The 22836-nt window shown below is 33.2% G+C and overlaps 1 protein-coding gene across 1 annotated transcript in view; it reads right to left on the reverse strand.

Annotated features, from left to right (window-relative positions):
- The window catches only part of LOC142343034 (uncharacterized), a 120056-nt gene extending 108255 nt beyond the window's left edge, over window positions 1-11801 (reverse strand). Inside the window, exon 1 of the mRNA XM_075394720.1 lies at window positions 11484-11801. The gene's annotated coding sequence lies outside the window, so the exon portion shown is untranslated. The remainder of the gene's footprint in view (window positions 1-11483) is intronic.
- Between the last annotated feature and the right edge of the window lie 11035 nt (window positions 11802-22836).

Genomic DNA, 22836 nt, shown 5'->3' on the forward strand with positions numbered 1-22836 from the left:
ATTTACAGAAGAAGATAAATTGTATCATGATACCAATGATATATGTCACATTTGTGATAAAAACTGTGTTAATAAAGTTAGAGATCACTGTCATCAAACAGGTAGATAAAGATTTCCAGCATGTAATATTTGTAACTTGAACTATAAACATCAAAACTTCATTCCAGTAATATTTCATAACGGTAAAGGCTATGACTTCAATCTATTATTTAATGAGATATTTAAACAAAATAATAGCAGGAGAAGAATTGATATCTTTCCTAGTACTAACGGTAAAGCTAGAATGTTTAGAGTGGGTATATTAAAATTTATATATAGTTACAGTTTCTTGACAATGTCTCTTGATAAAATGGCAAAGGTTTACAACATAAAAAATAAATCATTATATCCTTATGAATACTTTAAAGATGAGAATAGCTATAATAATAAACTGGGCAATCGATCAATTCAAGACTTTAGATTATCACTAACAACTAAGTTACCAACTCAAGATGAAGTAGATGATTTTAATAAATCTAATAGTAATAAAACAGGTAAAGAATTAACATTAGAATATATGGAAAATGAAATATTCATATTAGGACATTGCTTCAATCTATTTGTTAAGTTAAACATGAAGACATATAAACTCAATCCTCTACATTATATTAGACTACCAAGCTACAGCTTCGATTGTTTCCTAAAACTAAGCAAAGTTGAATTAGACACAATACAAGATGAGCAAATACTGAAAGACTTCATTAGTGCAATGAGAGGTGGCATATGTGGTGTTATGGGTGATAGGTATATTAGAAGTCAAAATGAAAGCTATAGTTAAAGTGAAAGTCAAAGATCAATGGCAGAGCATGGCGAAGCATCGGTGAAGCCGGTTCCCGGATGGACGAAGTCCGATGACCGGAGGTCTATGGCAAAGCATGATCAAATATCCATCTGGTACATCGATGCCAATAACTTATACGGTTTTGCACTGATGCGAAAGCTAGCATATAAAGATTTTGAGTACTCCAATACAACTCTAGACAACGTATTAAATACTTCAGATGATGGTGATTATGGCTATTGGCTTATCTGTGATTTAGAATATACTAATGAATGTAAAGAGAGAACTAGCAACTTCCAACTACTACCCCATGGAAGAGAAGTAGAGAATAATGAACTGGGATAAAAACAAAGACCCCCAACTTCATCAAAAAGCAAGAAACTAATATTAGATCAGAATAATAAATATGAATACTCAATACACTATCAGATGTTAAAGTTTGTTGTTAAGATGGGTATAAAGGTTACTAGAATCCATAGAATAATTAAATTTAAACAAGATTATATTATTAGAAACTGTATTGAACTTAATACTAAAATGAGAGCTGAAGCTAAAACTGAACCTGAGAAAGATATTTTTAAGTTAATGAATAATTCATTGTATGGTAAAAGTTGTGATAATCCATTAAAGTATCTAGAAGCTAAGATTCTAACCAATGATTATGAAATACTTAAAGCTGTTAGTAAACCAACAAGTAAATATGTAATTAGATATGAAAACTATACTCTAGAATTCTATAAAAAGGAAATACAATATGATAAGCCGGTTTATTTAGGATCTACAGTACTAGAGTTCAGTAAGCTTCATATGTATAAATTCTTTTATAATGTATTAAATCCCTCGCTTAAAGATCTAATGTTACACTACATGGACACGGATAGCTTCGTGTTAACTTTTAGCGAGGGCAATGTCGGCAATGAGCACATGGATCTGAGTAATTTAGATAAACCAATAAAAACTAATAATAAGTTTCCGAGCAAATTTAAACACGAATTAGGTAGTCAGGTTAAAGAAGAATTCGTGGTATTAAAACCCAAAACATATAGTATAAAGAACTATGGGGCAAAAGAGAAAGGAATAAAGAAAGAAAGTAATGGAAAGCACGAAGAATATTATAGTGCTCTAATAGATAATAAGGAAAGGGGAGTAGAGGAAAGTAGGAATCAAAAAGTAGGAAGTTGTATGACCACAATTAAGATAAGTAAAAAAAGTTTAAGTAGTTTTGATGATAATTGATTTTATGTAAATAATATAAAAAGTTATCCCCTAGACGGGAACATGTATCTATTCAAAAGAGATCTAGTAAATAAAATCAGCCAACAGACTTCGCCCATGGCAAACCCAGCACTGATTGGTGAAACCCGTTCCCGGATAAACAATATTAAAGAATTAACAATTAATGATGATAGAAAGTTTATTGAAGCCGCTATTAGATTATATAATGAATTGTGATAATTATTTTTATAAAATGACTAAACTAGAAACACTCATAGAATTAAACGATCTAGAAAAACAAAACAAAAAGAGCAGATGAGAAGATAAATTAAAACAACAAGAATATTATGGTGAAATAGAAGAGTTATTTGATCTTTTGACTAAAACTTTAAATACAAACGTTGAAACAATGCAAGCTCTTCAAAACAAAACTTTGGCAGTGCTAGACAGTAACACTAATACTTTAAAGAGTCTAGGACACTATCAGCAAAACAGTTTTCTTGATGAACGGGCCGCCCTCTTAACACCCACACCCGATCCACGCACAATATTAAAAGATGATAGAGGGCAAACTTTTGCCGTAGACAATGATATGATTGATATTTTATTACTAATGGGTAAACAAACAAATAAACAATTCCAATTAATATCAGTTGATCCAAATTCAAAAAAATTTAAAATAAATGATGTAGATGTATCTCTAGTCCCCGGTGGTATAAAAATAAAGGGTAAAGTCTATGATTTTTCTAAGGGTTTTTCTATATTTATTACTAATAAAGGTGTAACCGAAAGAGATATAAAAGGTGATGAGATCAAAATAAAACAATTTCTAATGGATGTTGGCTATAAACAAAGAGGAGATACTAAAAGTAATAGATCAGAACTTATAAGAAGAATGTTTTCTAGTATCGGTGATCCCACTTCTCGTGTTATATCAATACCAATTTCCAGTGAAGATGAAATATATCGTCGTGATACTAGTGATTATGAACAAGGGATAGTAGAAGAAGAAGAAACCGTTTATGAGACTGATCCGCGAAGCGGTTACACCGATTATGAGACTGATAAACAAATAGAAGCTAGTGGTCTTAGCAAAGCCAACCAACGAAGTTGCCACCACTATGTGGAACCAAATAATTTAGTAGAAAGACTAGAATTATTAATACTAGAAACAAAAGCTGGTCATGATGGATTATATGATGGAATGATAGATATATCTAAGCAACTATTATCGGTGAATATTATTAATCAAGAACAATTAGAGAAATTTGTTTTTAATTATGGTAAATAATTAATGATGGAAGAACAACAACGACAACAACTAGCTAAAGAAGTATTTAGCCCTCAAGTAACAAGGTTTAGAAGAGAAAAAATAATACCATTACATAAAAATGAAACATGGTCAGCTGATTTAATTGATAAGTCATCTCTAAGTAAATACAATAATAAATATAAGTTTATATTAACTGTTATAGATATATTCACAAAGTATGCTTGGGCTATTCCATTGAAGAATAAGTCTGGATTATCTATAACTAATGGTTTTAAAATAGTATTAAGTGAACATCCACAGGGTGGCTCTGAAAGTCCACAAGGTGGCTCTGAACCTAGAAAACCAGAAAAGTTATGGGTAGATAGAGGTAGCGAGTTTTACAATAAAACATTTAAATCTTTTTTAAAGAAAATGAAACAAAGCTATATTCTACTTATAGTGATTTAAAGGCTGTGTTTATAGAGAGATTCAAAAGAACATTTTTACACATAATAAATAAACCTATGTTCATCAATGGCGATGGTAATTGGGTAAATATACTAAATGATGCTGTTGTAACATATAACAATAACATTCATTCAACAATAAATATGACACCTGTTGATGCTTCTAATAATCCCGATAAGGTTAAATACTCATTCATTTACAGGAATATTAAACCTAAACTTAAAGTTGGTGATTATGTTAGAAATGCAGATAAACGTAATATCTTCTCTAAAGGTTACACGTCTAATTGGAATAGAGAACTATTTAAAGTTAATGAAGTTCTAAAAACACAACCACCAACATATAAAATAGAGGATATTAATGGAGCGATAATAGAAGGTAAATATTATGAACAGGAACTATTTAAATCCGAGTTTGACTTTGAATCTAATAATAAGGTTTTGGAATCATTAGCTATAATTCTGTAATTTCTGTAAACAAAAACAAAGATGACAAGAAATAGATTCAACCAAGCTAAACATCGATCAACATCAACATCAACAAACAACCTAACACTAAGTAAGGCTCGTGGGTTATTCCTAGAAGATAATGATAGTATTAATATGAAGGACACCTATAAAATTACAAATGTTCATCTTCCAATAGATGAAAAAGATGTTGTTAATAAAGAGTATTGTGACAATAACTGATTATCCTCTTCTAATAAAAATAGATATTTTAAGTAGAAACATAACTGAACTAAGAAAAGGTGAATTTGATAAAGTCACAACTAAAACATTACAACCAAATGAAACACAAGTTAATGATGAACTAATTAATGCGTTAATTGAATCAGCAAATGAAGTCACAAATACTTTTAAGTTTTGTAATAAAGTTGCTGCTGAAACTATCTCTAAATATAATCAATTAAAACTAGAGATTGATAATAATACGTTTAATCAGAATATCACTAACATACAACTAGATTAAGTATTTACTACTGGGCTAAAAGAATTTAAAGAAGTTAATAAAAAGACTAATTCTTTTATAGATGAAGCCCTTTTAAAGAATAAAAGGACAATAGTACAATATATAATTGCTATACATTTACGAAGTACGATAGTTGATAATAAAGAGCAAGCAAGACTTGAGATGCAGTATGGTTTTAAACAAGAAGATATAACGAAAGAAATAGAAAGAATTTTTACTAATTAAAATAACCGAAACTATGACTAACCCAACAGCACCGATTGAGAGATTACTATATCCCAACGTGTCAACCGTTAATGAACAATACATAAATGAAAAAATCCAAGCTAATAATAAATTAAACAACAATATTTACATTATAAAAGATATTAGAAATTATTATGAAACTGAAACTAATAACTATAAAAGGAAGTTAAGTAGATATAAGAATAATATTAACGTAGCAGAGATAACAGAAATAGTTTTATCATCTATAGCCACAACTGCAACATCAACATCAGTTGCATTAACAGGCATAGGATTACCTTATTCTATACCAACAGCTTTTGCTACAGCAACTGTTTGTGGTTCATTATCAAAAACAATTAACACTAAAATAAATATTTAGCAGAGTGTATCACATCTAAAGATAATACTAAAGATTTAATTGAAATCATGGCTAAATGTTACCCGCGAAATGATTAGGTAAATATTATAGTTGACCCTATTATAAATGCTTTTAAAATGTTTAGAGTGTAACTATAAATATGGGAACATTGCTTGTCTAAAATATCATTATTACTCATGTCATAAAGATAAAACTGATAAATGTATGTGTGGTAATATAATACTAAGTGGTATTTGTGCTAATAATTTTTCTCCATGGGGTTGTTCTTTGAAAAATGAATCTAGTTCTAGCTCTAGTTCTAGTGCTAGTTCTAGCTCTAGTTCTGGTTCTGGTTATAGTTCTATCTATGACTCTAAATCTAACTCAGACCCTAACCCTAACGTTAACCCTAACCCCAACCCTAACCTTAACCCTAACCCCAACCCCAACCCTAACCTTAACCCTAACCTTAACCCTAACCCTAACCCTAGCCCTAACCTTAACCTTAACCTTAGCCCAGAAGTATTAATTAGAAGTTGTAATAAATGTAATTATATAAAACCACTAACTGATTTTGATGAGAGTAAGTATACATGTAGAAGTTGTACTTCAGCTAAAGCTAATTGTCCATATTGTGCTTCTGTTGTGAGATATGATGGGATACGGGCTCATGTAAAGAAACAACATCCAGATGTAGAATTACCTAGAGGATTTAGTAGAAATTTAACTGAGAGATCAGCGGAGCTGGTTCCCAGATCTGTTATTACCCAAACTGGGGAAAGTTGTTCATGTAAATATTATAATTTTGTATCATTTCTTATTAATAATGGAATAAGTATAGAAAAACTAAAAGAGAATATAAATTTATTGAAGAGTATAGATAATTTAAAATAAAAGTATAAAAAAAATATCAAAAAAGAGGTAATCACTCTTTAAGAGCGAAAAGAGCGATCCTTCTACTGGGGGATCACCCCGAATAAGAGTGAATCGCTCTTAAAGAGTGATTCGCTCTTAAAAGAGGGATTTCGCTCTTATTTTGAAATTTGCTTTTTTTTTGAATAAATTATTAAATTTTGCTGTTACTTTGGGTTATGACTTGACCAAGTAGTAAATAAAAATAAGGATCTTAATATTATATAAATAATATCAAAATTTAAATTTTATAAAAGTGTTAAGCTGGTTTTTTTGTTCAATTTACACTGAAAAACACTGATCACTGTGTTTCCAACGATCTCAGTGTTTTTGACTGTATACCCATCACAGTGTGTCCCATATACAGTCTCACAGCAGGGATCTTCGAAGCAGTTTCACTGATCATTCTTTTTAAGAACTGTGAATTTGGTTTTTTATCTCACTTAGTTTTATTGCAATTCATCAAATCCTGAAAAGCGGCGTCGCCGATCGGGGGACGTTCACTGGAGATAGTGAGGAAGGAACCCCATACCTTCCGTTTGCTAAAGCAACTTAACTAGACTCGATGATTTAACCACTACGCCAAGTCAGACAGAAAGTTTTAGTTTTAGATTGATTAAATATTGATTAGGGAGTTATATGAAAATTTTTATTATTTTAATGTTTCTTTCAATTTTTGTTCAAGTTCTTTCGCAAGTTGGTTTTACGTGCTTTTTATACGGTCTCATCGGCGAAGCAGTTTTACTGATTAGTTTTATACTAGTATCTGGGGACGTCCACTGGAGTCAGTGAGGATAGAACCCGAACTATCCGTCTGATAATGGACAATTACCAGCTTAACTCTCTACTAGTGGATTACAGTAAGTGAGACAAAAAATGATAGATTTTGAATGAATATAATGGTAAATATAGTAGTGAATAAAAAGGGGGTATCAGCAAGTAGTAGGTATATAGAGTAGTGGGAAAAGGTGGTATTTAGTCATCTCGGATTAGGAAGTGTCGGAATAGCACCTTTTTCGCACTACTCAGTTTTTTTGAAAATATAATTTGTTGAAATTGCTTTTAATTTGAAGCAGCCGTTTTCAACTGGTTTTAAGCTCTTAAAATTTCCTGGATTACTAGCATGATTGTCACTGCTCGAATGATCTCTAGGACTTTGGTGATATTTGAGGTTTATTCTGAGGAAACTTGCTGATTCTGTTTATTTTTTTCATTTTTCTCTCAATTTTGGCCGATTGATATATTTACCGCACAAGTTGTGACTGGTATTCTTGGAAGGCTTGTCAAGCGTACACTTCAGGTTTTCTTTTGAACTTTGCTTTCTCGGAGGACTAACGGAGGTTTTTTTTCGTAGCTTTTTCTGAAATTTTGCTCAATTTTGCTAAGAATATGATAACAACATTAACAGAAGTCTTCTTGGGTTAACCCCTGAAGATAAAAGAGAGTTGCTGAAAAGTTTGAATTGACTGTATTGGAAAAAAACTGCTACAAATTTGGAAAATTGTGCACTGTTTTCATGTCTTCTTGAAAAATGGCACCAAATATGCCATTTGTTCAAACTGACCGGTAGTGCTGCAATAAAACTGCTAATAAAATCTTCGTTTAATATAATGAGGCTAATTTTTATCTCCGGCTCCTATGAAAGTGATCTGGAAAAAACATTTTAGCTGTCTTTCTCGCGACTTTAAATCGATATTTATAACAAAGCGAAATTTGTATTTTCATTCAAAGAATTTAATCAGCCAAAAAATGTTACGATGTTTTTGGGAAGAAATTATGCTTTATAACACTCGAGCAAGCATAGCAAGGCCCGTCTTGGTCTCATTGTTGATTTTTGCAATATGAAAAAGACTCTAATTCTATTTTCGGTCTGTCTCTTTAAAAATATTTATTGCATTTTTTCATTCCGAATACAGGCACGTCTGCTTTTATTTCGAGCTTCCTTTAATTAGTTTTTTTCAGTTTAGTTCAAATGAGGCTCAATATAATAATATTGCAATTTCTGATTGATGCTAATGGTTTTTTGACTCAGACAAATTGATCTCCTGAACTTTTAATGAACTATTTTTTCAAGTAATTGTTGTTTTTTTGAAGTATTATCACTGACTCGTTGTCATCAAAAGTCTTATTCATTAAACAAGAGCTAACAAAAAAAACTATTTAATGCTTTCCATCGATACATAGTTGTTTCTCGATATTAGTTCTCGATAAGCCTCCAAAAATCATCAAATATTTTGACAATATTTACTTTTTGGTAAAATAAGCCATTTCGGTAACAATTTAAAAATTATTTTTTTAAGAAGTGCGCTGCAAAAACAAAACTAGTTTCGGTGTAGTTTCAGAAGTTTTCATTTCAAAATATATTTGGATTATAATGGGGCGCTGTGCTTTATTAATGAAAAATTTTGTCTCTCCTTACTTTTTATGTTCACTAGCAGAAACATGTCAAATCAAAATTAATTTATTGACAAGTCATTTCCATCAACAGATAAAAGCCAACATATATGATAAATGCAACGAAAAGCGTATTCTTTTTAGGCTTCAAGGCCGTTTGTGTAATATCATTATGAAATTTGGAGTTATGAGTGTGTTCATATTTATTTTGTAGCCTTCGGACTTGGTGTGACAAACGACCAGTCAATTTAATTTCCTCCTATGCAACAAGATGTTAGTCTGTTTACAAAAACTTTATTTGAAAGCTTATGGTTGTTATGATTAATAATAAATTAGTGTTTTAAAATAGCTACTTGAAAAACTAATGTTTTTTTTCAGATTTGCCATCTTTAATTATCTTACTGCCACTCTTTGCGCAGTGAAAACAATTAGCGAGGTCAGATTATTTTTCAAGTGTATTAAGGGATAGTCTTCCTTGATGTTTTATCAATTAAACAATAGATTTTTGGAGCTGATACTGCGAAATTTGTTTTAAGAAATCATTTTTTGGACATATTCAAAACTTTGAGGTTTACTTTTGCTGTATTTTCTGATTAATAACCTACTCACAATTCATATGTCACAATAATAAAGTTAACAGAAGGCCCATTTGTTTATAATGAACAAATTAAATGAAAAGATTATTATTTTATAGGCTTCTAGACCCTTTTCCTCGCCAAAAATGAATTGAATTTACGATTCTGAGTGTGTTCGTGCTTTATGTAGTTGTATGATATTATGGTTAATGAAAACACCCCATAGCTTCGGATATATGTTTAACTGAAGCCGTTTATAGAATTCTTTTATTAACTAATGATTTTCATGACTCTGAACCTAATTTTATTCAAACAATATCAACGATTGTATTTTTGCCGTTTTTGCTTTGCGTCTACTTATTGATTATTCTTAATAAAGGCAGGGCAGATAATTTTTCTGATGAAAAACCAGTGAAAGTGTTTAGTATACCTTTTTATTGGAAGCTTTTTTGATTTTACCAATCAATCTATTTTTGTAAAGGAAAATGGTCGATATGAAGATTATGTTCTAAATATTGCTTGTTGTTTCCGGTATCATCAGCCCTCTGATAAGTACTTATATTTATTGTAACCAAGTTTGATCTCAAAAGATTTTCAAAATCGATAAAACAATATGAGTTCTTGAAAGCGTTCTCCTCTTCATTCGTTAGCGCAATTTAACAACTACCAGTGAATTAAACAAATTCGTATGGAAATTTTCAAAAAAAAGATTGAGCTTCTCAAAAGTTTTTTTAGAGAGAATTGCCTTCAGTCGATTAAAAGCCCAGGTGACTGCTTTTATCGGATTGTCTTGTACAATTGTTAGCAGCGTCGATGTCCGTAGCCTTGAGGCAAAAAAAAAGTTTCGGACATTTTAAGAAGTTTGCAGTCCAGTTCAACTGGAGCAGCTACTTTGTTCATGTATTTAATCTCCCTTATTAAACAATTTTCATGATTTCGTTTGTTTTTCCTCATTTTCTTGAAATTTCTCATTCCTATGGTTTGCAGTTTGTCCAGAAAAAAAATCATCTAAAAGTTAAATTCAAATTGATCAACAGGTGACCTAGGAAATGTAAAGATATAGGGCGTTTTATCAGCGTATCCTGATGTTCATCGGAGGCTTTAGATAGGCTTTGAGTTAGATACGGGTATATTGTCAGGAGTCTAGTTTTGCATTAAAGGCGTCGAAAACGTAAATTTTTAGCGTTTGCTTCTTATAATTTTACATTTGTACAACATTTATCTACACTCAAAAGTTGTCTAAATAAATTTAACTTCAACTTTTGCAGGTAAGCAAAATTGCAGGTAACTTTACCTGCAATAAACGGTACGTGCAATTTACCCCGAATATATTACCCAGAAATTACTTGCAAAGTCAAAACAACAATATTATATTAGGTATGTCAATTTTGACGTGAAAAAAAAACATTCAAAAACTATGATTAAAAAGTAGGTCAAATTTCTCAATTTTAGAATATTGCAAGCTAAGTCCGAGCAGAAAACTAGAAAACTTAAGCTGAAAGTTTTATGCCCTACCAACTATAGTATCTTTGCAGTCGGTAAATGGTTTGTGGCATGGTTCTCTTGACTTTTATTTTTTGTTTCAATGGGGGGGGGGGGCTAAATCTGCTTTATCACATAACGAAGAGTGTGAAAGCCTAAATGTACCTGCAAACAATTGCAGGTGAATTTACGTAAAATTCTCCTTTTGAGGGCAAAATTTCAGTTAAATATAAAAGCAATCTACCTCGAGTTTGCAGTTAAAAACGTTTAAAATTCAAACACAAAACATTTCTCAGTAAATATATCTGCAATTTGCCCATATGTTTGCAGTTCACTTTACCTAGAATTCTAGGCGTTTTTACCTGTAATTTCTAAGTAAGTTGCATTTAAATTTATCTAGAATTTTACCTGTAAAAATAATATTCTGGGTAATTTTACCAGCAAAAAGCATGTGCAAATTGCAGGTAAATTTGCCTAGAATTTTGTTTGCAGGTAAAATTCTAGGAGCGTCTAACTGCAAATTCTAGATAATTTGTAGGTAAATTTACTTAGATTTGCAGATAATGTTATGGGTTTGCTGGTAGATTCTGTGTGAGTTGCATTAAAGAACAATTTACTTGCAAAATCTAGGTAAACTTAGCTGCAATTAACAATCAATTCAACTGCGTTTTTTTTAGAGTGGCAGCCCGTTAGGGCTTGAGACCCCGATCTGAGCATTAATTAGCTGACAAAATTTAAGTGAAAGATTTGGGGACATTACGAAACGTGTTCTTCAGAATTAGCTCACACAAACTTCAGCTGGAATCTTACCTTAACGTACTATTGTCGAGAGTCCAGAAACGAGAAGATTCTGATAATTACTGAGAGGACAAGCAACAGGTTTCAGAGTTTCCTTTTAAACAGTTATGCAATTTAACTTGTTTGCAGACTAGCTATTCATGGTTTTATTGTCATCGTTTAAAGTTTAAATATTGAGCGAATGTTCAAAGTTACAATACGTTGGCCAGATGTGCATTTGTTTGCGAGCTAGTATGTAGAAAGTATTACAATTCTTGTTGTTCTAAACAACAATTCGGTGTCAAAAATAAGGATTGAATGTGATATGATAGTTAAGTAAAGCCATCTGTTCTCTTGAATTTCAATTACTGCTCTCAGCTGATTTAATATTAGTCCCGAAATACTTACCTGTGAGGAAGCGGCGCCTCTTGAATTGATATAAACGCTATGGACCAAAACGAAAAACTTATTTAAAATGTATCTTCAATCTATCTACCTATGTGCCAACCGTACAAAAAGGCTAAGACGCCTAAGTAAGTTATTGTTTTTTCTTCTTTGTGATGCTTACGTTTCAGCAAATAAAGAATTAATTTGAGCTCTAATTGAGATTTCATTGGATTCAAATTTGGTACCATTTGTAAAATTTTGCCAATATTGTGCGTCTATTTGAAATATTGGTTCAATCTTTAGCGTCAGTACATTGAAAGCATATTAATATTGTGAAAGAGGTAACTTGATTTCATGTATTTACATTTTTGATAGGATGTCAGGTTTTTAATCAGAAGTCAGCACAAATTAAAGTAAGACAGGCGTCCTAGTTGAAGACGAAAAATGTATTGATATTAAATGTTTGGTTGTCCGTAATTTTAACGTACTACACAAAGATCATTAAGTGCTCAATATTAGTAAAAATGACTCCGCGGCCAACAAACTTCGATTAATATGGTGTTTGCGTTGTACATTACACTCCACAGCGGCTGTACCGAAATGCAAAACGAGAATTTTGCCTGAAACTAAACAATATTTACTCCCTGTATTAATGCGTGGGCGAATTTAAACTTAAATTGTGAATACTGATTACTTAAAAAAGATATTTCTAAGCAATGGTGGGGATGGGGGGTCTTCTTTGAAATCAGAACTTCCAAAGTCCACTGTCAAAATTTTGGATGGTTTTAATCCATAATTTTGAATATATAATTGTAAAATTTCTAGATCTCGAATGATGAAGTGAAAATAGCTCATATCAAGTCAGTGTCGGTATAAAAGTTGTGCTCTGGGTGGCCAAGAAAAACATTTACGGTGTTCAGCGTTATCAAAGATTGAGCTCCCGATTCATCGAAGCTGAAAAACAACTAGTCATGCTGCAAGATCTACTTGATTTTTTAGTGTTTTTCTCAGCGTCTCCAATGAAAATTCAATGAAATAGTTTTTCGGAAATTCTGAGTGGTTGGACTCTGAAATCAGAATGCAATTTTTTTATACTTTGACAAATGTCAATAATGGATTCCTAGTAAGCGGACCAACGAGATTGAGATCTCCATAATAGTCAGTGTTCTCCTATTGTCCATGCGTGGACATAAAGTGGCACAATGTCGTGGATGATCGCACAATGAACAGGCCCGTAACCGTTTACCCCCACCCCCCCACCCTTTCCCCTTGTTATTTATTTCAAACTTTTTCGTTAACATTCATTATTGCTGTAAAAATCATAACTCCTACTTCGACTTTTTATGACTTTCGATGCCAAAATTTGCATTGCTGTCATATATGTTATCATCGTGCCATACTTAACTTTGATGACAAATGCATGCATAAACCACACGTTTGTAAGCTAGTATTTAACGGCAATACAAGTTCATACAAAAACGCACATCAGAAAAATAATTTGAAAATCAGTTGTTGTCTCTCAAATCGGATAAAACTCAAGAAAAAATTAAAATTTCGGGCGTGCCCGAGATTTTAAATCCTAACCATCGCCTCGACAAACAACTTAAAATTTCTGACTTGCATTTTTCCACCAAAAAGCTTTAAAAACGCCATCAATTAGCTGAATTAAAGGTGTTATATGTTTTTCCATCTGATAAACTTAGCGCCTCAAATACATAAGAGTACAGGCTTTCTAAGTAAGTTACAGTGCGATTATCTTCCCATATGAGGTTTAGTGCACTCCGAACTTTCTGATGCAATCCGCTCAATGCAGTTTTCTAGTCAATGAGGCTCGAAGTCACACATAACTCAAAAAAATGAGTGAGGACTGAGTGGGTGAAGCGGCGGTTTCTCTTTTGCAGCAGCGCATGGGCCATCGAAGGGGATAGTTGAACATAATTATACATAGGGCTATGAACGTAAACTTTGTTAGATTATAGCACGTTCTAATTCAGTTAAAATGCTCTAACCCTAAGTCTAGCAAAAGAGTTAAATACTGTTTCGGAGTTTGGTTAAAGCCTTCCTACATTCTTTATTACACACACTAGCAGATTCTGATTAACATTTTTTCACTTGGTGACACGCAAGTGCAAAAATATAGAATTTAGGCAAAAATTTAGCAAAAGGTAAAACCGTATCATCCTCAGGTTAGGGTGTCACCTTTTGCAAAAGTGATCAGCCAAATCTCTCCACAACGCAGAGACCACATCGCAGAGCCCACATGAGATACAAAAATAAACAGCGTTAAAGCAAGAGCTAATAAAACATACGACGACCAATCCATCAAAAACAGATCAAAATACCAACATGCATAACAACAATCGTAATAATTTTGACAGAAGGTCAATTAGTAAGCACTATAAACAAACAAAAGCGCTAACCATCAGTACAATAACAGCTGACACTCCTAGAGCAACAATTTTCTTATTGAAAAACCTGGGTGAAACCATAAAAAGCATCCCTTAGCGAAAAGCAAAATGAGAACAAACTCAACATCCAAGGTTGAAACTCGCAAAACTCTTCAAGTTGAGAGCCATTGAGTGGGAAGAAGTGCAAGATTTTGGAAACCAGATGCGAGAAGCAGAAGAAGCAGATGACCTACAAAGACTCATCTCCGAACTTCGAATAAAAAACAAGAGTTTTATTGCATATGTAGTGTACTCGTAAAGCAACAATTGACAAGAGAGGACTTTGACCTTGTTGTTGATTTATCTGTTCAGGAAAACTGCAGATTGCTGAGAAGAGAGCAAAAACTAGATTGTTTCATGGGTCAAACCCAAGCAAAGCAGAGCCAAGCGAACTATGAAGCAAAGTTGTTTTCTCAAGATCAAAAGAGCCGAGCACAATGAGGCGTAGACAAAACGTGCGAAGTACAGGTAAAAACTTTGAGAACTGGGATGAGATGTTCACTTCTGACGACCAAGACAGGGTAACGTCAGAAAACCTCCAACTTGATCTCCACTAGAGAGCAAGAAAACGAAAGAACACAAAATCCTCTCAGAAGCATGAGAAAATAGCCAAGACCAGAGCTTCACAGAAGACACAAATAATCAGTTTTCAAATGTTGCATTCCGCAGTCAAAGATCATTCTCGTATTATACTGGAAATTGAAACATTTTAGGAACGTGCAACTCATGACGTTCCGGTTCCTTTCAAATAAGTGCCAGTTTATCTAAAAGTCGGGGGGGGGGCAATTCTGACTATAGTTACATGGTTGAGCTTCCTAGTTAAAGTCGAGCTATTATCTCATCATGGGTCGGGCTAATGTTTTTTCATAACAAAGAAAGCCCAGCTAAGGCCTTTTCAAGGGTCCACCATTAGTCATTTCATAACCAACAAAATCAAATTAAGGTTTTTCCATGGGTCCAACATTAGTCTTTACATCTGTCTGTTTTCTTAAATTCGGATTTATTGTTTTTTTCCTGCTTTTTATTTATACAGAAGCAGAACCGGAGCAAGAGTAAGTTGCGTTGCACTAGACCAGTCCAACTAAGAAACCGTCGGAAAACTGCCAAAAACTTTAAAAAATTTGTCAAAGCATAAGTTGAAGAATTATGACAGCTTGAGCATGTTAACATATTCGTTAGTTCATTGAAATCAGCTAATGTAAGTGTGCTGGTCCTAATCCCATTAGTCATGACATGCGTTATACAGTTTTTTCCCTCCAAATTTATGAGATATCTTTTTGAAAGAAATAATGCAGGATTTTGAGGGATTTGTGTTTCTTCTGGTAAAAGATGAAGGAGCATACATACTGACTACGTTACATGCAGTTTTGTACGTAAATTTTTAGTCGTCAAAAAACGAACTTATGAAAAGACCAATGATGGACCCATGATAAGAATTTAACTCGATTTAGTTTGCAAACATTGTTTCGAGCTTAAGTCCTGCCCAAATTTTGGGTCGCACCAGTCTTTTGTAAGATTTTCGTTCGAGTTAAAGTCTTTTGCGAAAAATCTGAGTCGAATCAAAGACCAGAACCTCTTAATGTCCGAACTAAAATCTTTTCATAGCTCAAATGAGTCGAGTATGGTCTTTTCATAGTACATATTGGTCGAGCATTGTCCTTTCAGAACTCTGTACGTGGACCTAGGTATTCTAACGTTGGCAGCATTATGTCCGTTGTGTTTCTCTCACTATACTAAACAGCGTTAGCAGCAATCCCAATTTGATCAGTTCGGCTGCAAGCTGTTTTGTTTTTCAACTACACCTTTTTTGCACGTTTAACTTTTATTAAGGAATTACATATTTCCCTTTAATATGTGTGTTCCATTAAGTTCGTGTTTGAAAACTTGTTGGATAAGTAATTAACTATTTAGATATTTGTAGTGTGTTAACGGGAGTTTCGTTCCTAAAATAGTAACACGGGTCGAGGTGGCACTGGTAAAAATCGCTAAAAGATGTAAGATTAGCGGTGAACTTGAATAAAAAGTGTAAGACTTGCGCTCAATGCAATGAATGCGGTGAAAAAAACTTTTACGCGGTGAAAAAAGCTTTTTTTCCACCGCTTTTTACTGCTTTCTGTTTTTTTGTGAAATTGAGATTCTTTAAATTGTAAAATAGGTGAGTTCTGTAGCGCGTTTTCGCTCACTTTAGGCATCTGTTTTTTGCTTTAATTGTAATTCTAATCCACAATTGAGCCCATTTAAACCCGAGCTTTTGAGAATGCTAAATTAATTAAAACTGTATTAATTGAGCATGCAAAAGTGATTTAAAGCTTTATTAATTGAATCAAAATTAGCAAAAAACAGAAATCACCTCAAATATGTGTTTACCAAAGTTTTCCCTCTGTCTAATCTCGTCTTGTTATGGACGAAGAAAAAGAGTGAAGAAGCTGCTGCAGTTAAAAAAACTTTGTTTTATAGATAAAAAATTTTACTTTAAGGCTAGGTTTATTGATGAAATAGCCAATTCAAACATAGAGCATAAAAGCATTTTAACTGCTGCAAAAACAATTCTAAATGGTCCCAACCTAACAATTGAAGACCTCTTGATGACGTCCGATGATGAAAAAAAACAACGTAACTTTTTTTCCATTTAGTTAATGCTCATTCTAATTGTTGGGGCACGTTTGTTTTATCTTGCACATCACGCAGATGGTGTTTTAATTGGGTATTGTCCGGGCGGGCGTCTGGACATGCATACAAGAATACAAGACAGGCGCCTGGCAGAAACTAATGCTTTCGCAAATCCGATTGAAAAAGAAACGGGAAAAATCGCGTACACGAACACAGAGACGACGAAGTAACAGGAATCTAAGTTAACGGTAATCTCATTTTACTTTGCTCCAAAATGAAGAGCTGAGGGGTTTCCAGAGAGCAATTTTTTTGTAAACTTTTCAATAAAATGTCTCAAAACGATAATGCTTGGAAACAAAAAAAATCGTAAATACCATGACAGAATAGTGAGGTGATAGTCAAGAAATATCAGTTGAATGAAATTTCATTATAAGTGCTATCAATTAAAAAAGCTTTAAACCACATACACAACCCAAAAAAGAACCATTATTGTAGGCTTTTTTGCGGATTATAATTACCTTCAGTTCAAAAATTGGATACATTCAGTGCGAAAACGGGTTAGGTTGCGTGCGAAAAGGAGATACAAAAATTCGAGCGCATTCGTGATAAAAAGCGAAGGAAAATTGGGATATGCAGATTGTTTCAATTTCGCGGTAAAAATTTTGACACTTTTGCAATTATTGGTTGAGCAATTCCCTTCAGTTTTGCCTGTTTTAGCCAAATTATCTATTTTTTTGCAATTTTGTTGCATTTTCAATGTATTAGCATAGGATATACGCAACAACAGATACGCAGGGGATTAACAAGAGATACCTGTATCAAGCAAATTTGCCTGTGACGATTTGGTTATACCTCTGCAATGTTATGCAATATTTCTAAGCAGGAAACAGAAAAACATTATCAAATTTTCATAATTCTAAAATAGGATGGTCTGAAACTTTTGAGACCACTGTACCTTTCTGAGAAAAACAAGAAATCATTTTGTCCTTTGAGTACCATTTTTACAATTATCACAGGGAATTTAAAACAACAGGTTTTTACCTCTAAACGAGCAAAACACGCAAAAGCGGCATATTTTTGAGTGACTGTGGCTTTTTATTTTGACTATAGCATTTTGACATATGCCGTTTTTTCTCTGATGAGCGAATACACAAATCTTACACACAGCAAACTGCTAGATTGCTTGCTATTTTTGTATTCAATGTGAGACATGTTGTTAAGATTTAGCCTCCTTATCACAAATCGCAAGGAGAACGTTGGCTCTTCAAAAAACAACATCAAAATTACTACAAGTAAACACTTAAATGTATCGGATCAAATCTTCCGCTGACGGAATTTCAACTTCTTTGAAAATTCAACCTTCACGACATAAGGCACGTATTTTGTTAGTAACAAACAGTCTTAGATGTGCATGAGGTACAACTCACGAGCAAGAAAATTTTCCGGCCTCAAATTTGTTTGGTAGAGAAAACAGTTTATGATTTACCAGCCGCGACAAAAAAGAAGTAACAGAAGAAAGTCAAATTTTGAAAAGAGACAGGAATTACTCAGCAAAGGTGTACCGAAAAAACTCAAAATAAGAAAATTAGAGTTTTTCAAAGATGGTATGAAAGCAGTTAACAACTCAAGAACCTAAAGCAACTTATCCAATTTTCTGCAGCATTCTCCAACCGACCACAAGAAGCCTTGCAAATCTAGAAAGAGTAAAATAATTGTAACTGCAGTCCCCAATTTAAGACGCATTTTACCCAGGTTTAGACCTCGAATTATGAAAATACTTTATAATTCTAGTAGAGGGGGTCTTTATTGACTATAAATACAAAGTCCAGAACTTAGGTAAAGTCAAGGTAAAGTCTTTTCATGGGTCCAGCTAAGTATTTTCATAGCCAATTAAAGTCGAGCACGGTCTTTTAATAGGTCGAGCATGGTCTTTTCATGAGTCGAGGATCGCGCTTTGTGGGATTAATAACAGTTAGCTTTTCTATATTTTGTTTAGTTGTGTAATATCTACCAGCAACGCCAAACTAGCGTTACAACAGGCAGTCCAACTTCGAAAAACAGGTGGATTTCCGCCAAACAATCCTAAGAAATAAAGAATTCTTAAGATAAAATAGTTTTTGCAATTAAGCAATATAGCGAATTTGGTTGGCTGAATTCAGCTAATTAACAAAGCTCTAACAATTAACATTTCATCATCCATGAGTTCAGTTTGTTATGATTTAGTTCATTTGGTTCTATAAGTCGTTTTTCAAATATATTTATAATAGCATAGTTCGTTTTTCTGGAAAATACGTTATAAGGACTACGTTATAAGTATAGACCAATTTGTAGTGCAAATGTAAATTTTTTGGGTCCAGCATCAACACTTTAGGTCGAGGTAAAGTCGAGCATCATATTTGGGTCGAGCTAAAGTCCAGCATCAAAAAATTTGGTCGAGCCAAAGTCTAGCTAATAATTAGGTCCAGCTAAATTCATTTCATGGGCTGTTTGAGTCCAGCTTGGTCTTTTCATATCACCTTTTCGTCGAGCATGGTCTTTTCATAATTCGAGGCCTAAACCTGGGTAATGTTTATACGAAACTTGGCATAAATTTATGTAAATTTTGGAAACGTGACACTGGAATTATATGTAAATTTTTCTTAAGCAAATACACATAAAATAGAAGAGATATGAAAAACCTTGATTTTAGCAACACATTGTTTTTAAAGCATTTATTTTTTTCACCTACCTACAAGTAAAAAAAATTACCAGCTTTCAGTTGATTCGATTGCGAAGCTGTGTACGTTTTTGAATGAATGCTGAATAAATGAAATCAAACAAGTTATACAAATGATCGTAGGCCTCGGAAGAGCTGACTTTGATGGAATGTTCGACTAAATGTTTGAATATCTTTTCAGCTCGGTTTGTTTCTCCAAATAAACAATATGATTGAAGAACTTTATGAACACTTTGATATTGTGACTTGAAATTAGGTCCGAGAAAAAAACAACACGTTAACAAACTTTGCTTCCCTGGATGACTAGTTTTACTTCAATTTTAATGAAAACCTTAACACTCAAAAAAGATATGAAGGTTGAAGTCCATTGGTGATAGAACTGTCAGAAGAAGATCAAAGACAGTATCAAAAACATTTATGGCAACAATAAACACTCACATTATCTTCAAGCATCTGAAAACCTTTTAAGCTTCTAAATTTTTGCCGAAACTCCTGGTAGACAAAAATCAATAAAGTACAAAACTGAAGAAACTAGTTAATACGCTGAACAATTGCTAGCACTCAGTTTTTGCTCCCCTTAGTATGAGCGGTTTTGCCATCACAAACACATTTTTTTTTAATTTCAATGTATCGGAAAGAGCAACAGATTGTTTATGATTATATGTTGCTAAATCACGAGGTCCAAATTACCACCTCAATCCTTTTTACAAAAAAGACTGCAAAAAATTTAATCTCAACTATCCGCACCGTTCTCAAAGTTGTTGAAGAACCAAGCAAAATAACGTGCATGTGAAAAATGGTGGCGGTAAACCCAACACAAAAAAGGCCAACAGAGAAATAGTGGAGGAAAGTACAACCACGTTTCACTTTTGGTTGTTGGTAGAAAAGTTCAATTAAAATACAAAAACGTTGATTTATTCAAATTTTTTTGTGGACGTCTGACAAAATTTTGACACGGTTTTTTCAAAAACAGATCAGTGCATACAAAAATGAATTCTTTTCAAAAAACGCCCAGAAACCCGAAACAGCAGACAATTAAAGATACTAACTCTGATTTCATAGTGTTCTCTGCTAACTTCTCGAATGCGTTTGACAAAAGGCCGCAATTAGAACAAAACCGAAAACCTTTCAATTTAGTGACCGAAGGTATCATTGAATAATTGTGTAAAAGGAAGCAGTTTGTGAGAGTAGACAACACTAAATCAACTTTTCTTGAAATAACCGGTGGAGTTCCGCAGGGATAACTTTTGGGCCGCTACTGTTTTATTTTTTAAATATGAGGTGCATGTTTTCTTTTTTCCGATCCTCGCATCTTTGCTGATGACTTGAAGATCCCAGTTGTATAGAAAAAGATTTGGAACGCTTAAGATTGTTTACAATCCATAGAGATGTGTAATGGAGGAAACAAGAGGGGGCTTGCTCTGGAAAATTGTTCGTGCTAAGTGTTTAGGTGAAAAAGTAGTATTTTCAGGAGGGAAGAAAATTCGTAGAACATCTGGGAATTTATCTCTGAGATAACGTGGCGGGGAAGATGCACAAAAAGGAAGGTTTGCAAAAGCGAATAATGTTTGTACTTTCTGAACCGAAATGTGTCTCCCCAAGTCAGGCTCTTCATCAGACTTGAAGTCGACAAACCTCTACAAATTCTTGTGCCTCTGTCTTTATTTTTCTGTATGTCAATCCTGGCTGGCATTGAGAGGACATATACTGCAGTTGTTATAGTGGAAAACCCACGGTTAAAAACAATTTGAAAAGAAAAGTGAGTATTGAAAAATACAAACAAACTTTTTCAAAAAGAGGGGATAACAGAAGATCACAGTTAATAAAAAAAAAGAAATCTTGTACCAAACCAACGATGAGGTTAAAAAAATACAAAAGTTCATTCGCAGGAAACCTTCAAGGAACGGAACCTCAACACCTTTGAAAATTCAAACCAGGAGGCCACGTATTAAATTAGAAACATACATAGTTTTTGAGCAGATAACACGCTTGGTAGAGAAAAGAGTTTATGTGTGCCAGCCCTGACAGACAAGAACGAAGCAACTACTAAAAAAGGACGCAAACTATTGAGTAAATGAGGTCATAGAGAAACTGAATATAAAAAATCTCGAGCTCTTCGATGACGGTAAGATATAACATTTTCCCAGTAAACACAAGAAGCCTTGTAAATCTATACATACAAACAAAATACCAAATGCTGTTTTGAGATCAAGCTGCAAAATAATATGCTTATGTGAAACTTGGCTCAACAATAATACCAGCTATAATGCTTTTTTCTTGAACAATTACACAATATATAAAAAGGCAGAGAATACATTGATTCATAACATAATAATAAAAACCGACGTTTTCATGTACTGGGGATAACAGAAGACACATTAAATCAAAATAAAAAAATTCTTGTGACAAACCATCAAAGAGGTTAAAGAAAAAAACATTTGGGTAAAACCCTCAGGTGACGGAAATTCAACAAAATTAATCAAACAACATCCTGGATGAAGCTGTCTACCGAAATTTAAAAATTTCTGCAGAAACTGGAAAAATTTCCTTACATGAATATTGATGGATTGTATGATTGATTGATTGAACGAAATTGATTGTATGAACACTTCGATAACGTGATTGAAAAGTTCGCTCAAAAATGAATAGCACATCAAAAAAGTTTACCAGCCTCGATCACTAGTTCTTATTCAATTATTTCTAATGATAAAACTTCGTACTATAAAACAGATGTTGAGGGAAAACCATTAGCTATTAATTGAGCTGATTACAAAATTGGAAAAATTAGTCACAGAGTTGTCAGAGGAAGATAGAAGAGAGCATCAAGAAATATTGATGTCAACTAGAAACACTAACATTATCTTCAAGCATCTAATAATCTATTCACAATCTTAAAGTCTAACAAAACTCCTGGAGAAGTCAATAAATAACAGAACTGAAAAAAATTTTCTGCATGCCTAATTATGCAGCTTTTTATCATCAAAAATTCATTTTCTACGAAATTTAATGCATCGAAAAAACAGTCAAATTTATGTTGTTTTCGCTAGATATCGCTAAATCACGAAGAACCAAAACAATATGTCTAGTGTTGCTCAGAAAGACCGCAAAAATTGGGGCTTCTCTTTTCCAACGTTTCTAAAAAAAGCTAGACGAGTACGCAAAATTACCACAAAACACAAAAAAGCGACAGAGAGGTAGTTGGAAAAAAGATTCCTCTATGGGTATT

Source organism: Convolutriloba macropyga, chromosome 7, assembly GCF_964194025.1.
Source record: "Convolutriloba macropyga chromosome 7, txConMacr16.3, whole genome shotgun sequence".
Classification (NCBI taxonomy): Eukaryota; Metazoa; Xenacoelomorpha; order Acoela; family Convolutidae; genus Convolutriloba; species Convolutriloba macropyga.